Source organism: Nerophis ophidion, linkage group LG12 (genome assembly GCF_033978795.1).
Source record: "Nerophis ophidion isolate RoL-2023_Sa linkage group LG12, RoL_Noph_v1.0, whole genome shotgun sequence".
NCBI classification, from domain to species: Eukaryota; Metazoa; Chordata; class Actinopteri; order Syngnathiformes; family Syngnathidae; genus Nerophis; species Nerophis ophidion.
The window spans coordinates 29,636,602-29,652,491 of NC_084622.1; the positions used below are offsets into that span (position 1 = coordinate 29,636,602).

Sequence of the window (15,890 nt, forward strand, 5' to 3'; positions counted from 1 at the left end):
GCACCTTGGAGAACATCCTGAGTTGTTGCCCAAAGGCACTAGGGAGGGGCGGTATCGCTTGCGCCACTACCAAGTTTTTAAAGCCCTAGCAGATTTTATCTGCGCAGCGATACAAAACAGCAAGTCCCAGGCCGCTCCGAAGCAGTCAATCACCTTCATCAGAGCAGGACAGAAGGCAATCCGCCAGCCCAACTTCTCAGGAGGGCTCCTCGCCACCGCTCGTGACTGGCAGCTCCCGTTTGACCTGGGAAGGCAACTCAAGTTCCCGGCCAATATCGCTACCACGTCGCTCCGCCCAGACATGTTGGCATGGGAGTCAACTAAGCAAGTGGTGCTACTGGAGCTGACTGTCCTCTGGGAGGAGCGGATTGACGAAGCAAATGAGTTAAAGAGGGTCAAATACGCTGAGCTCACTGCAGAGTGCCGGAGTAACGGCTGGAGATGTGAACCAGTCGAAATTGGGTGCAGGGGTTTTGCTGGTCTCTCACTACAGCGTGTGTACAGAATCCTTGGCATTAGAGGACTGCAATCGAGAAAAGCCACCAAGAACATCCTTGAGGCCGCAGAAAAGGCCTCCCAGTGGCTGTGGAGCCGTAGGGGGGATCCGTGGTGCGCTACTTGGACACAGGCCGGGGTCTGATCACCTCCGGCTGGGTCAACCGGGCGAAGGTATCTGATGATTAAAGACCCAAAACACCCTATGACCCCGGGTTTATCAGTGAGGCATCACCGTGAGGTGTATTCAAGTTCTTCTAACATAGAACATGCTATACGTTTACCAAACAATCTGTCACTCCTAATTGCTGAATCCGATGAAATGTTATACGTGTAGTCTCTTACGTGAATGAGCTAAATAATATTATTTGATATTTTACGGTAATGTATTAATAATTTCACACATAAGTCGCTCCTAAATATAAGTCGCACCCCCGGCCAAACTATGAAAAAAACTGCGACTTATAGTCCGAAAAATACAATAATACAAATAATTCAGATCAATAAGGTGCAAACTTAAAACGTATGTCTTGAATAATGTAATTTTGTAAATAAACATGTAGTATTATACATAGTATGCAAATATATAAGTAAAACTTTTAGATGACTAAATTATGTTCATGAAATGAACATAAATTAGATGACTAAATTATGTTCATGAAATGAACATAAAACGCGGGCTTTTTTTCTGAAGTATCCCGGGCTCCTTGTTAGTGTGTACTTATCTTAAAGACAATGTACACTTCATTGCACATGTAATATAAGACTATAGTAATGATTAAATAATTTGTAACTCCATAAGAGTTTTGCAGCAGCACACGCTCGTAGAAGCTGTCTGCCTTGCATGTGCAGTAGGACTGCAACTAACGATTATTTTGATAGTCGATTAGTCCACTATCAGACAATAAAGCGTACACATATTTAGTGGCTCTAATTGTTTCATTGACTTCTAAATGCAGCTTAAATTATTTTAAGCATGCACCAAATATGACTGATTAATTAAAAATATTTATATTGTAATTGTACTGCTCATTCAGCTGTTACAAAAGTTAAAATGACTTATACATGTTGTCCATTTAAAAGAAAGGAAAGGCAAAGTGCTAAAAAAGTGATCAACCTTGTTTATTTATAAACAATTTACAACACTTCTTTTCTTTGGAAAAAAGTTCTCGCTCTTGTTAGCATTTGCTCCCCTCACTTCCCAGGGGGTGAACTAGGGAATGGGTCAAATGCAAAGGATAAATTTCCCCACACCAAGTATGTGTGTGACAATCATTGGTACTTTAAGTTTAACTTTTTAACCATGTTTTGCTAGACTTGTGAATCCCTGCTAAGGAAGTAAAAGGTGGGCAATGGCTACGTAAGCTCATAAGGGCAAAATGTATGCTGGCGGAAAGAGGAGAAAAACATAGATTGTTTATGTTTTAAATCGTGTGGAACAAAAATATTGTATTTATCGATAAAATCATATATCGCCCAGGCCTAGTTAAATGTAAGAAGATGCACATTAATCTAATAATTCTTGAACAGAGAACAACAGTGTTGTGATCACGCGGCCTCTGCATGCTGGAGCGAAGTCTGAAATGAACTGCTTGTATTGGAGTTCTTAAATTGGAGATTTTAGATGCATGCCGATATAATCCAATACTCATTTTTTTGCCTATATTGAATTGATATCCAATATCGGATCAGGACATCCATAGTTGGGCTGGGCAATATATCGATACAAACGATATATCGCGGGTTTGTCTCTGTGCAATATAGAAAATGACTATATCATAATATTCGAGTATACGTTCTCACGCAGTTGCTTTTAGCTGCGGGCATTACACTACAGGCGTTTCTCACTCCTTCTCGTCTCTCCTTCTCAGAGACGTACAACAAGCCCACCTTCTTACATACGTCAGATACTGTCGCGCGTGTAGCGTCATATGCTCTATCCAAGCAGACAGGTAGCAGCATGGCTAACGTTAGCTTAGGCAGGTCGTACAAGCGAAGCGAGTGACATTACAAGAGAGAGAAGGTGTGAAACTGATCACAAATGGAGGAAGAACAATTAATGCCCAAAAAACAGCAGGGGGTCCATCATCTGGCGGTGGTTTGGCTTCAAGCGGGAAGATATTCAGCAGACAACAGCCATATGCAAAGTATGCATTAAAAGTGATTTGATTGATTGATTGAAACTTTTATTAGTAGATTACACAGTTCAGTACATATTCTGTACAATTGACCACTAAATGGCAACACCTGATTAAGTTTTTCAACTTGTTTAAGTCGGGGTCCACGTCCACGTGTTGCTACAAAAGGTAGCAGCACTACTAATCTGTTCTTTCATTTAAAAAGTCACCCGCGAGAGAATGAAGAGTATTTAATAAATACAGTTTTGGTAAATTGACTTAGTTGTGATTTCCCTCTGCATGAAAGTTTAAAAGTAGCATATATTAATGCAGTATGAAGAAGAATGTTTTAATGTAGACACATGGAATCATCATACTGCTGTGATTTTATGCATCAGGTGTTCATTTAAGGCTAAGGCAAAATATCGAGATATACTGTATATCGTATATCACGATATGGCATAAAAATATAGAGATATTAATAAAAGCCAATTATGCCCAGCCCTAATCCATAGTAATAAAGTGAGGTTGAGAAGTTTGTTGATAATTGTGAATATGCAGGTCATTCATACAACATAGCTGTAGCACCCTTGCAAACTGTTACAAAAAAAAATTATGAATGGAAACCTTGAAGTGGATTGCCTTTGAGGTTAAACATGATTATTCTATATTTTTCGTGTCATTTTGTGGCTATTTTGCCAACCTTTTTCTGAGATGAATAGTCCTAAAAAGGGCTGTTGAGAAACAAAATGTGCAAAGACAAGCAGACTATAGTGTATAACATTTGTGAAGTAAGTGGACACAAGTAGTAACATTTTCTTGAGTCCCAATGGAGTATCTAATAATACTATTTATTAGTATTTAAGTAACATGTCAGCCGCAGTTGAAGTAATGTTTATTTAGGAGTTGACCACTGGTAGCTATTTAAGTGTCTTAAAAGACATTGAGGTCTATTTGACTGCTACAGTAATTGGCTGCTGACTCACTACTTTTTATCGGCTGCAGTGTTTTTTTAGTTTTGAAAGTCTCCAATTATGCAAAATTGACTATTTAACGATGTTATCCCAGTAATTTGTGCCCCCACAGTCTGTTTATGACCACAAAACATAACAGAAAGGAATCCTCTCCCTCACTCATTTGCTCCTTTGGAAGGAAGAATACCTTAATCATTTTCAAAATTCTAGGTTTTCTTGAGCAAAAATTACATCGTCTAATTTGCATAATTGGCCATGACGCAAAACTCAATGTTTGTACTTGGGCTGGGCCGATAAAACTGATATCTATATATATCACGATAGACACATAATCGATATTAATATAAAATGTGTTTAATAAATATTTAATATATATTTTAGTGTTGTCCTGATACCATTATTTTGGTACTGGTACCAAAATCTATTTTGATACTTTTTGGTACTTTTCAATACTTTTCGAAATAAAGGAGAACACAAAAAATTTATTATTGGCTTTATTTTAACATCAAATCTTAGGGTACATTAAACATGTGTTTCTTATTCAATAAAATAGTGAACATACAAGAGAACTTGTCTTTTATTAATAAGTAAGCAAAAAAAAGGCTCCTAATTTAGCTGCTGACGTATGCAGTAACATATTGTGTCATTTTCCATTCTATTAATTTGTCAACATTATTAAGTACAAGTAGTAGAAATGAATTATTAATATACTTGTTCATTTACTGTTAATATATGCTTACTTTCTCTTTGAACATGTTATATCTACACTTCTGTTAAAATGTAATAATCACTTATTCTTCTGTTGATTGATACTTTACATTAGTTTTGGATGATACCAAAAATTTGTGTATCAATCCGATACAAAGTCGTTACAGGATCATACATTGGTCATATTCAAACTCAAAGTCCTCATGTGTTAAGGGACGTATTTCCTGAGTTTATAAACATATGAACTTGAAAAAATAACGGAAAAAGAATTTGTCATGCTAAAAAATATCGATGATCCTCTGCTCGTAAACCGGCAATGACACGACGTGACAAGGACGAAGGGGTGGGGCGGTGGCAGACCGGTAATTTGTAGAGGCAGTAGAGTACCGAATATGATTCATTAGTATCACGGTACTATACTAATTCCGGTATACCGTACAACCCTAATATATTTATATATTTTGGTCTGAAGAAACCAGAAATTATGAAGCAAGATGTGTTTCATGAGATCATATGGTAGAAATAATTCAAAACATTTTATTTTTTTTATTTAACCAAAAACTAGTAGTTTGAAATGACACTGCATACACTGCATCTTACTCTTAGGAAAATTCTAATTTGTATATTGTTCTTTGTAGACTAGATATCAATTATATAAATATAAATATTTCAAATAATTAAATTGCGAGCTTCCCTTAAGAAGCAACAGTTCTGCTTGAATCGAATACTTCTGTTAACAAAAATGTAACATTGCACAAATAAACAATCTCCAACATTGAGATCAATGAAGTGCAAACTAAAAACTCCTGTCTTGAATAACATACTTCTTTAAATAAAAATGTGATATACTTTGTATCCAAAAAATAATGATGTAAAACATTGAGAAAACTAATTGTTTTGGTTAGGTGGTGTGCAGAGCAACAGCTTTAGTGATTGCTCTACACATTGTGCCTCTTTCTCATCATACATGGCATCATCATACATACCTTGTGGAAATGATTCTACCATAGTAAGGTGATTTTTATCCTGTTGTTAGTTTGTTTTTGCATCGTGTTCGCCTCGTAAAGAATTGTATTTCCCACACTCGGCTGGAGGTTTCGGTTTCAGATGGTGGAACAATTTAGTTGTGCTGCTGCCTTTTTGGAACAAACTTTGCAGCATGCAGTCACTTTTTACCACGCCTGTTGCCGCAAAACCAAAGTACTTAAAACTCTTATTTTCTTAAGAACAAAAGTCTTGCTCTCGTTAACGTTAACATTAGCCATGTTTTGCTATGTGTGCCGCTAAGGAAGTAAGGAGACGGCACAAGGTGTGGAAGCTCCTGAGGGGCAAAAAGTATGCCGGCGTTAAAGCAGGAATACATCTAAATTTTCATTTATTAAATCGTCTGCAACAAAAACTTAAATATATTGATAAAATCGATATAACAGCCAGGCCTACGCCAAGCCCTAGTTTTTACTGTATGTGTGTGGATGGGTAGAAAATAACGTTTTGGTTTGTATCAGAAGAAATGTGCATCATTACCTCTTGTTTTTTAAACCGTATTTAACAACACAACTTGAAATTATTGACTTAAGAATGTTGGTTTATTTTTGTGCGGCAGTGCTTGTGCTTAAAAACATTATTGACCTTTTAGTCACTAATATGACAGTATGTTTCGTAAAGCTCACAATGGCCCGTGGCATTTGGCCCTCGTTGTAGTTAGCACTGCTTGACTTAATTCTCAATCAGTAGAGATGTGTGGACAGTGGATCAAGAAGGGCAGGGTGCAGGCCTCGTCCTCATAACAGACCTAGAAAACACGCCCTGGAGGTCTAAATAACTTCCCACCCCTGGCATACAGTATTAGGTGTGTTCAGAAGCAGAATTACGATGTTATGTAATTGTGTTTCTGAGCAAGGGGGATAATGCTAAATCTAAAAAACAAAAAACAGAGTTGCCAATCTTTCTGTTGCATTCAAAATGTAATTGTGTTGGGCTGCCACATATGAACGTATAGGTAATTTGGTTGTTGTTTTTTTTACTTCTGCAGAACACAAAAACATTATAGTAACAAAGAATCTTGGCGGCTTGTAAATCTCAGCTAAAATATAAGCGTAGTTATCATTCTGAATATCTTGGAAAATGAAATTAATCACCTCTTACAACTAACCTCTTTTTGTGTAATGCAGACTCAAGCTTTTATCATGGGTGTTGTTCACCGGTTGTGTTGTCGTCATCCCACACACTGTGACAGAGAAAGGGGACAGAGGCGCAGGTCAGCAGCTCCGCTTATCAGCACATTCCTACCCTCCTGGGCTCTGTGTGGCCAGCTGATAACTTACACTGGGGCTTGATTGAGTGCAGGAGCTGATTTCCTGCTCCATGTCTCTGGTTAACATCAACGGCTTCATTGGTAGGAGGTTTTAGAGAGACGATCAAGAGAAATCACAGTCAAAAACATGGAAAACTAAATACAACATCCACTTTTAGTATTGAGTGATGTCAACATTAACATAGCGGGTTGCTTAACCTGCAGCATCATATTGTGCAAGTTTTTAGGCTACGTTCACACTGCAGGGTTGGGTGTCTAATTCAGATTTTATTTTGCCAAATACTATCTGAAAAAAACATGATGGCTAGTGTGAACGCATTATGACCTGAATGCAGCCATGATGTCGTTACATCACACGTGCTGCAGTGTTTACAGAAGTAAACATGGCTTCAATTCTAGTCAATCTCAGTCTTGGTACATTGGTGGCATTTTTCCAGGATTTTGTGCAATCAAAGTCAGCATTTTCTAAACCAAATTATTGGGCGAAGAAGATTAAGAGCAAGTATTTTGGCTGTGGTAGGTTGTGGGACATTTACTTTCACATCTGCTCCGAAGAGTGTGTGGGCAAGCAGTCTGAGACGTAAGTGATGGAATATTAACGTGAGTTTCTAAAATATTATTATCTGTTTTTTGCGCATTGATCAACTGTTTATTTTGTAGCAGTCTGTTTTGGGGAAACATTATGACGTTCTGGTCTCCTCTGCCACCTTACCGTGGTAGAGGAGTTTGCGTGTCCCAATGATCCGAGGAGCTACGTTGGCCGGAGGCTTCCATGCCCCCTGGTAGGGTCTCCCAAGACAAACAGGTCCTAGGTGAGGGATCAGACAAAGAGCAGCTCAAAGACCTTTATGAAGAAGACATATCGTGGACCCACACTTCCCTCGCCCGGACGCGGGTCGCCGGGGCCCCCCTCTGGAGCCAGGCCCGGAGGTGGGGCACGATGGCGAGCGCCCGGTGCCCGGGCCTGTTCCCATGTGACCCAGCCAGGCACAGCCCGAAGAGGCAACGTGGGTCCCCCTCCAATGGGCTCACCACCCGTAGCAGGGGCCATAGAGGTCGAGTGCGATGTGAGATGGGCGACAGCCGAAGGCAGGGCACTTGGCGGTCCGATCCTCGGCTACATAAGCTAGCTCTTGGGACTTGGAAGTTCACCTCACTGGGGGGTAAGGAGCCTGAGCTAGTTCGCAAAGTGGAGAAGTTCGAGCTGGATATAGTCGAACTCACTTTGACGCACAGCAAGGGCTCTGGAACAAGTTCTCTCGAGAGGGGCTGGGCTCTCTTCCACTCTGGCATTGCCGGCAGTGAGAGGCGACGGGCTGGGGTGGAAATTATTGTTCCCCCCGGCTCAAAGCCTGCACATTGGAGTTCAACTTGGTGGACGAGAGGGTAGCCTCCCTACGCCTTCAGGTGGGGGGGCGGGTCCTGACTGTTGTTTGTGCTTACGCCCCAAACAGCAGTTTAGAGTACCCACCCTTATTGGATTCACTCGAGCGGGTGATTCCCTCGTTCTACTGGGGGACTTCAACGCTCATGTTGGCAACGACAGTGAAACTTGGAGAGGTGGGATTGGGAAGAATGGCCGCCCAGATCTGATCCAGAGTGGTGTTTTGTTATTGGACTTTTGAGCTCGTCACAGATAGTCCATGACAAACACCATGTTCAAACATAAGGTTGTCCATATGTGCACATGGAACCAGGACATCCTAGACCGCAGTTCCATGATAGACTTTGTAGTTGTGTCATCGGATTTGCGGTCTCATGTTTTGGATACTCGGGTGAAGAAAGGCGCGGAGCTTTCTACTGATGGTGGGGGTGGATGCCGAACAGACCTGGCAGGCCCAAACGCATTGTGAGGGTTTGCTGGGAACGCCTAGCAGGGTCTCCTGTCAGAGAGAGTTTCAATTCCCATCTCCGGAAGAACTTTGAACATGTCACAAGGGAGGCGCTGGACATTGAGTCCGAGTGGACGATGTTCAGTACCTCTATTGTCGAGGCAGCCGATTGGAGCTGTGGCAGCAAGGTGGTGGGTGCCTGTCGTGGCGGTAATCCTAGAACCCGCTGGTGGACACCAGCGGTGAGGGATGCCGTCAAGCTGAAGAAAGAGTCCTATCGAGGTCCTTTGGGTCATAGGACTCCAGAGGCAGCAGACAGCTACCGACCGGCCAAGCGGTGTGCGGCTTCAGCGGTCGCGGAGGCAAAAACTCGGACATGGGAGGAGTGTGTTCCACTATCGTGGGATCACACTCCTCAGCCTTTCCGGTAAGGTCTATTCAGGTGTACTGGAGAGGAGGCTACGCCGGATAGTCGAACATCAGATTCAGGAGGAACAGTGTGGTTTTCTTCCTGGTCGTGGAACTGTGGACCAGCTCCATACTCTCGGCAGGGTCCTTGAGTGTGCATGGGAGTTTTCTCAACCAGTCTACATGTGCTTTGTGGACTTGGAGAAGTCCTGTGGGGAGTGCTCAGAGTATGGGGTAACGGACTGTCTGATTGTGGCGGTCAGCTCCCTGTATGATCAGTGTCAGAGCTTGGTCCACACCGCGGGCAGTAAGTCGGACCAGTTTCCAGTGAGGGTTGGACCCCGCCAAGGCTGCCCTTTGTCACCGATTCTGTTCATACCTTTTATGGACAACATTTCTTGGCACAGTCAGGGTGTTGAGGGTATCTGGTTTGGTGGCTGCAGGATTAGGTATCTGCTTTTTGCAGATGATGTGGTCCTGATGGCTTCATCTGGCCAAGATCTTCAGCTCTCACTGAATCGGTTCGCAGCCGAGTGTGAAGTGACTGGGATGAGAATCAGCACCTCCAAGTCCGAGTCCATGGTTCTGGCCCCGAAAAGGGTGCAGTGCCATTTCTGGGTTGGGGAGGGGATCTTGCCCCAAGTTGAGGAGTTCAAGTACCTCGGAGTCTTGTTCACGAGTGTGGGAAAAATGGATCGTGAGGTCGACAGGCGTCTTCAGTAATGCGGACGCTTTAACAATCCGCTGTGGTGAAGAAGGAGCTGAGCCGGAAGGCAAAGCTCTCAATTTGCCGGTCGATCTACGTTCCCATCCTCACCTATGGTCATGAGCTTTGGGTTATGACCGAAAAGACAAGATCACGGGTACAAGCGGCCGAAATGAGCTTCCTCGGCCGTGTGGCGGAGCTCTCCCTTAGAGATAGGGTGAGAAGCTCTGTCATTCCGGAGGAGCTGAAAGTGAAGCCACTGCTCCTCCACATTGAGAGGAACCAAATGAGGTGGTCCGGGCATCTGGTCAGGATGCCACCCGAGCACCTCCTTAGGGAGGTCTTTCGGGCACGTCTGACCGGTTGGAGGCCACGGGGAAGACCCAGGACACGTTGGGAAGACTATATCTCCTGGCTGGTCTGGGAACGTCTCGGGATCCCCTGGGAGGAGCTGGACGAAGTGGCTGAGGAGAGGGAAGTCTGGGCTTGCCTGCTTGGGCTGCTGCACCCGCAACCCGACTTCGGATAAGCGTAAGAAGATGGATGGATGGTCTGATGAATGCGACCATATTTTGGGAGCGTTCACACAACAGTTGCATGGCATACATTTCCGATTATATCTGCATACCAAATAGGCCGTGGTTGGATATGAACAATTCATAATTGCATTGTTCACATTGACATGAAATAATCCATTACAGGTCGCAAATGGGCAAAAAAATTGAAATTGACCTTCAGTGTGAACAAGGCCTTATTTTGTAGTATTATAACATTCGGTTGCACAATAAACCTACAATATCTTGTGAAATGTCAAGACTACACAGTAACATTTTCACTTAACGTTGTAAATCCTATTTATTTCCCATCCAGGGCTGTCTGGTCTCTTTAAATATAATTTACATCATACATCTCATTCATACACATATTCACACACTGACAATGTAAGATGTCATGCAAGGCGCTAACCAGACCCATCAGGAGCAAGGGTGAATTAAGGACACAAAGGCTGTGACTAGGATGGCAGAGGCTGGAATCGAACCTTGAACCCTCAAGCTGCTCGCACGGCTGCTCTACCATCTTCGCCACACTGTCCCGAATTTTCTAACACTAAACTGTCATAATCAGGTCAAATTATCAGATAGCAAATGTGTGGAATCTGTCATGACAGAGGCTGCTCTAAGGGATGTGAATGTAACTTTTCCTCCTGGCTAGTGGGGTGACATGGTGTTTGTCAAGCTTGACCAACTTGATGGTTTTTCTGATTCCTGAAGGCCAAGTGGATTGTAATGACTGTGGTTTAGCTTGCTTTTTGCATCCGTAGCACAAACCACATACCTGTTGTTTTAATGAACACATTAGCTCTTTTTTGTCTAGAAGTCTATAAGCTTGACAATATTTGATCACCTCTCCAAAAAACTCCATCAGATAGTGAAGGCATCTGTTGAACACAGAGAACCCCTCATTGGCCCACCCCACAGACTTCTGCTGTTACCTTTTTTTGTTGCCTGTGAGTGTACAGCAGGGATCTCCAACCCCTGGTAGCTTGCCATCCCTTTCAAAGTGCAATAGCTAGCCACTGAGTTCCTAGATTCTACATAGATTTAGGGCTGCCGCGATTACGGCCAAAATAATAATCACAAATCTTTTTATCAATATTGAAATCACCATTATTGATCATGATTATTCATTATTTTACATAAAACATTTTACTGCACTTTCTATTTTAAATAAAACAATATGAGAACTTTGCTTTCATTTCAAAATTAAACTTAAAAAGGAAAATATTAAGTAATGAAATTGAATCAACAAAATGCGAAGTGCTAACTAAAAATAAATATGCCATTTGAAAGGCTGTTTATAAATTGCAAACAAGTGATTAAATAAGATTATGCACAAAATACACACACCAAGGAAGACTGTGCTGCTCACAGAATTTATAGGACATAATCTTGCCAAATAAAACATGATCACGTCCATTATTTTGGCACGTCTTTGAGAGGGGGAGGATACAGGGTCTCTCGGTGCATGGTTGCTATAACGGTTGTTTGTTGTATGGGCACCCCTGCTTTTGAGGCTGTTCGTCAGTGATTTGCGAGCGTGGTTGGTTTTGAAGAAAGAAAGGACGTTTTTGTTCGTGCTTGATGTGACCCCGAAACTCGCTGATTTGTTTGACTTTGCGGGTTGAGCATTGACTCCTCAGTGCAGGAGCATGCCCAGGTTTTGGGGAACGAGCTCAAGGATGCCTATAGAACAGCAAGGCGTGTGGGAATGCTGCGGGGTTAAAATGTTTGTTGGCATTTTGTGAGTAAATCTGCAGGAAGGGAGGGTACTGATGCAGGGCTCATATTTAACCACGGCAACCGCAGCAAGTACTGCGACCACCCTTGAGATTTGCCCGAATGCCCTAAAAAAATTACCAGCATTTACGGCAAGAACATGCTATGACCTCCCTTGACTTTTTAGGGATGTACCGATACACTGTATAATGATAAACCATGGTTAAATCCCAGACGATTAGTAATACCGATTACATTTTTAATGTAACCAAAACATTTATTAAAATGGATTAACTTATTAATGCATTTTAGGCAACTGCTTACTTCCTGAATACTGAAGCATCTGCGCATGCAAACTAGAGCTGTTCGGCTCGGAAAAAAGGCAGCGACTTCATGGACTTTGCTATGAATATGTTCCCTCCGAGCTAACGGAGCCGATCACTTAGTTTCAATTCATTTCAATAGCTTCTACTTCTGTGGAAGCTCGGTATGCGATTACAAGCGCAATGCTGTTGGAGGAGAAAAATATTTGATGTTGCAGTTTCATTTTGCTAGCATCAGCTAGCGTCCTTCCGTCAGCTGCTGGGACTGAGTTCCCATGCAGCAGGCAATGTGTCGGGAACGTTGCCAGAACTTGTTTATAAAATCTGTACTTTGTTGACTGATATGCTAACTTGTCCTTTAATTTAACTGCTAACTTTGTTAGTGTTCCAATAACATCAATCCTAGCTAAAATGTTTTGTCATTTCATCGAATTGAACGCTGGTTGAGTTGTCGTTGAAGCACAAAGATTGTGTGGTAGACATGGGCAGAGGTGGGTAGAGTAGCCAGAAATTGTACTCAAGTAAGAGTACTGTTACTTTAGAGATTTATTATTCAAGTAAAAGTAAGGAGTAGTCACCTTAATATTTACTTGAGTAAAACTAAAAAGTATCTTGTGAAAAAACTACTCAAGCACTGAGTAACTGATGAGTAACCTGCTTGTTTAATGATTACGGCAACAAATAATGCACAAAAACATAAAAAAAGCAACAAGCAAATTCAGAGCCAGGAATATCTCTTAAGCAACTAAAACAATAATATATATTAAATAATATTACATTAAAATAAAAAAAATTAAGGCACATTGAGCCACAATAACTTAGCAGCACCATAGGCTCAGTAGGCATTCAATGATTGATTGATTGATTGAAACTTGTATTAGTAGATTGCACAGTACAGTACATATTCCATACAATTGACCACTAAATGGTAACACCCCAATAAGTTTTTCAATGTTAATCAATTACTTAATAAATGACCAAGTCGAGGTGATCTACCTCATATATACATATACACACATATCATATATATATATATATATATATATATATATGTATATGTATGTATATATATATATGTATATATATATATATATATACATATATACAGTATATAATTTATATTTATTTATTTTGCCGTTTTTGTTGACATGTTAAAGGTGTTTTAATGAATATACATGCATGTTTAACATGTAGATTCCTATCTTTCATGAAGACAAGAATATAAGTTGGTGTATTACCTGATTCAGATGACTTGCATTGTAGTTTTGATGACGTCCATGTTTTCAAATGGAGGAGAAAAAAAAGTTCCTCCCTTCTGTCTAATACCACATGAAACTCGTTTGTTTTTGGCATCTTATTTGTCCAGCTTCCATATTCTTTTTTATACACTTTACAAGAAATACATTGCCGGCAAACTTCGTAGTTTGCTAGCTTATTTGCGCTGGCTTTCGGAGACTCTTATTTTGTTAGCGCAGGCGCGATGGAGCGGCCCTTTTATTGTGAAGACAGGAACTGTGCGATCAGTCTTTAGGCTTTTGACGGGAAGTACGGTTGAAAAAAAAGTGTCTTTTTTCATTTGCACTTTTGATTGATTGATTGAAACTTTTATTAGTAGATTGCACAGTACAGTACATATTCCGTACAATTGACCACTAAATGGTAACACCCCAATTAGTTTTTCAACTTGCTTAAGTCGGGTTTTACGTGTGACGGTCACGTGACCGCCTGGCTCTGTTTGATTGGTCCAACATCACCAGTGACTGCATGTGATTGGTGAAACGCAGGCATGCGTAGATCCTATGTTGAAAAACCAAAACAAACATTAATAGATCGATAAAAAAAGTAGCCAGCTGAATGTAGATAAATGGAGCGGAGTAGAAGTAGCGTTCCTTCTCTATAAATATACTCAAGTAAAAGTAAAAGTATGTTGTATAAAAACTACTCTTAGAAGTACAATTTATCCCAAAAGTTACTCAAGTAGATGTAACGGAGTAAATGTAGCGCGTTACTACCCATCTCTGGACATGGGAGGTATCACTCCTCTTTATTTTTGTTTGCCAAACGGTTGCACTGAATGAAATACATGGTTGTTGTTGAAGAACACAGTTTATTTATTTGACTTTATCTTCATTAGCCAAACTGCTTTGTGTTTTTTTTTTTTTATTGATATCAAAAAGTCAATGCCAGGTTCTTTACATTACTTGTTTTTTTTCATTCTACAAAGTAATTACTTGAATAACCATTCATGTGACATTGCATTTTGTTCATAATTTATGGTGTATATTTAATTTCTATATGACCAATTTCTGCTAAAACTCTCAATGGATCTTTCCAGATGCAGTATGTACATGTACAGACATTAGTACATGTAAATGTGTACACTTAAAACATACCTTTATCACGTCATGAAACCAGTGGTAAAACTAGTCAACTTTATACGCGCAAAGGGACTTCGGCATCGTCAGTTCATCGCGTTCCTCGAAGAAACTGATTCGGATCATCACGACTTGCTGTACCACTCTCGTGTCGGCTGGTTAAGTTTGGGCAAAGTGTTTCAACGAGTGTGGGACCTGCAAGACGAGATCAGCAAGTTTTTGGAGTTAGTGGGGAAATCCACCAAATTTCCTGAGCTAAGCGACAACAACTGGCTTTGTGATTTTGCGTTTGCTGTGGAAATATTTTCGTACTTGAATGAGCTGAATGTTAAACTACAGGGGAAAGATCAGTTTGTGCACGACATGTACAAACATGTACAAGCCTTCAAATCTAAGCTAACATTGTTCTCCAGACAAATTGCAAACAATTCTTTTGTTCAATTCTCCACACTTGCCACACAGAAAGACGCGACTTGAAACGCAAAGAAATACAGCCAATCAATTGACGACCTGCACGGAGAATTTAGCCGTCGGTTCTCTGATTTTGACAACATTAAAGCGTCACTTCAGCTGGTGTCCTGTCCCCTGTCACAAGACCCCGAAAAGGCACCACAAGAGGTGCAATTGGAACTAATCGATCTTCAGTCAGACTCCCTCTTAAAGGAGAAGTTCAACTCGCTAAAACTGAATGACTCAACAAAGCCATGTTCCCAAACCTCCAGAAGACGGCACAGAAGATGCTAACTTTGTTTGGCTCGAACTACGTCTGTGAGCAGACATTCAGCGTCATGAACATCAACAAATCCCGTCACAGATCCAGGTTAACTGACCAGCATCTCAGAGCGATCCTGAGAATTGCTACAACCCAACTCACTCCAGACTTTGATGCATTGGCTAAAAAGGGAGATCAACAACACTGTTCCCACTGAAACTGTGAGTTTCTCTGCTGTTATTCTGAGATAATCAAATGTAAATAATTCAAGTAAATCAAATTTTTACTGTGAATTTCTGTACTGTGTTTATTTTTAATCAAATGAAATTAATGCATTTGGAAAAAAAAAATGTACAATGAGCCTTGCTGCCTACTCATGATATGTTACATGTTTGTAGGCCAAATCCTCTCACGTAATGGCTTTTACATGTAATTTATATTATTTCTCATAAACACTCCATGGCCCGGCCCCCCTGTCAAATCTTAGAACCCAATGTGGCCCTCCTGGCAAAAAGTTTGCCCAACCCTGGGCTAGGCTATATGGACGAAAAAGTATATCTCGATATATTTTTACTTAAGCTCGATATTCGATATATATCTCGATATATTTTTCTGTGAAAGTACACATATAAATATATACATTTTTGAGC

At 41.0% G+C, this 15,890-nt stretch overlaps 1 protein-coding gene and 1 long non-coding RNA gene across 12 annotated transcripts in view; one reads left to right on the plus strand and one right to left on the minus strand.

The window, feature by feature from the left end:
- Nucleotides 1–15,890, plus strand: part of LOC133563270 (tight junction protein ZO-1-like) — a 259,759-nt gene that overhangs the window by 190,318 nt on the left and 53,551 nt on the right. The gene's annotated exons all lie outside the window — the stretch shown is intronic.
- Nucleotides 4,996–14,697, minus strand: LOC133563805 (uncharacterized). The gene is made up of 3 exons (XR_009809119.1): nucleotides 14,547–14,697; nucleotides 6,619–6,681; nucleotides 4,996–6,521 (listed from the first exon to the last, which is right to left on the minus strand). It is a non-coding gene; the product is annotated as an uncharacterized LOC133563805 (long non-coding RNA).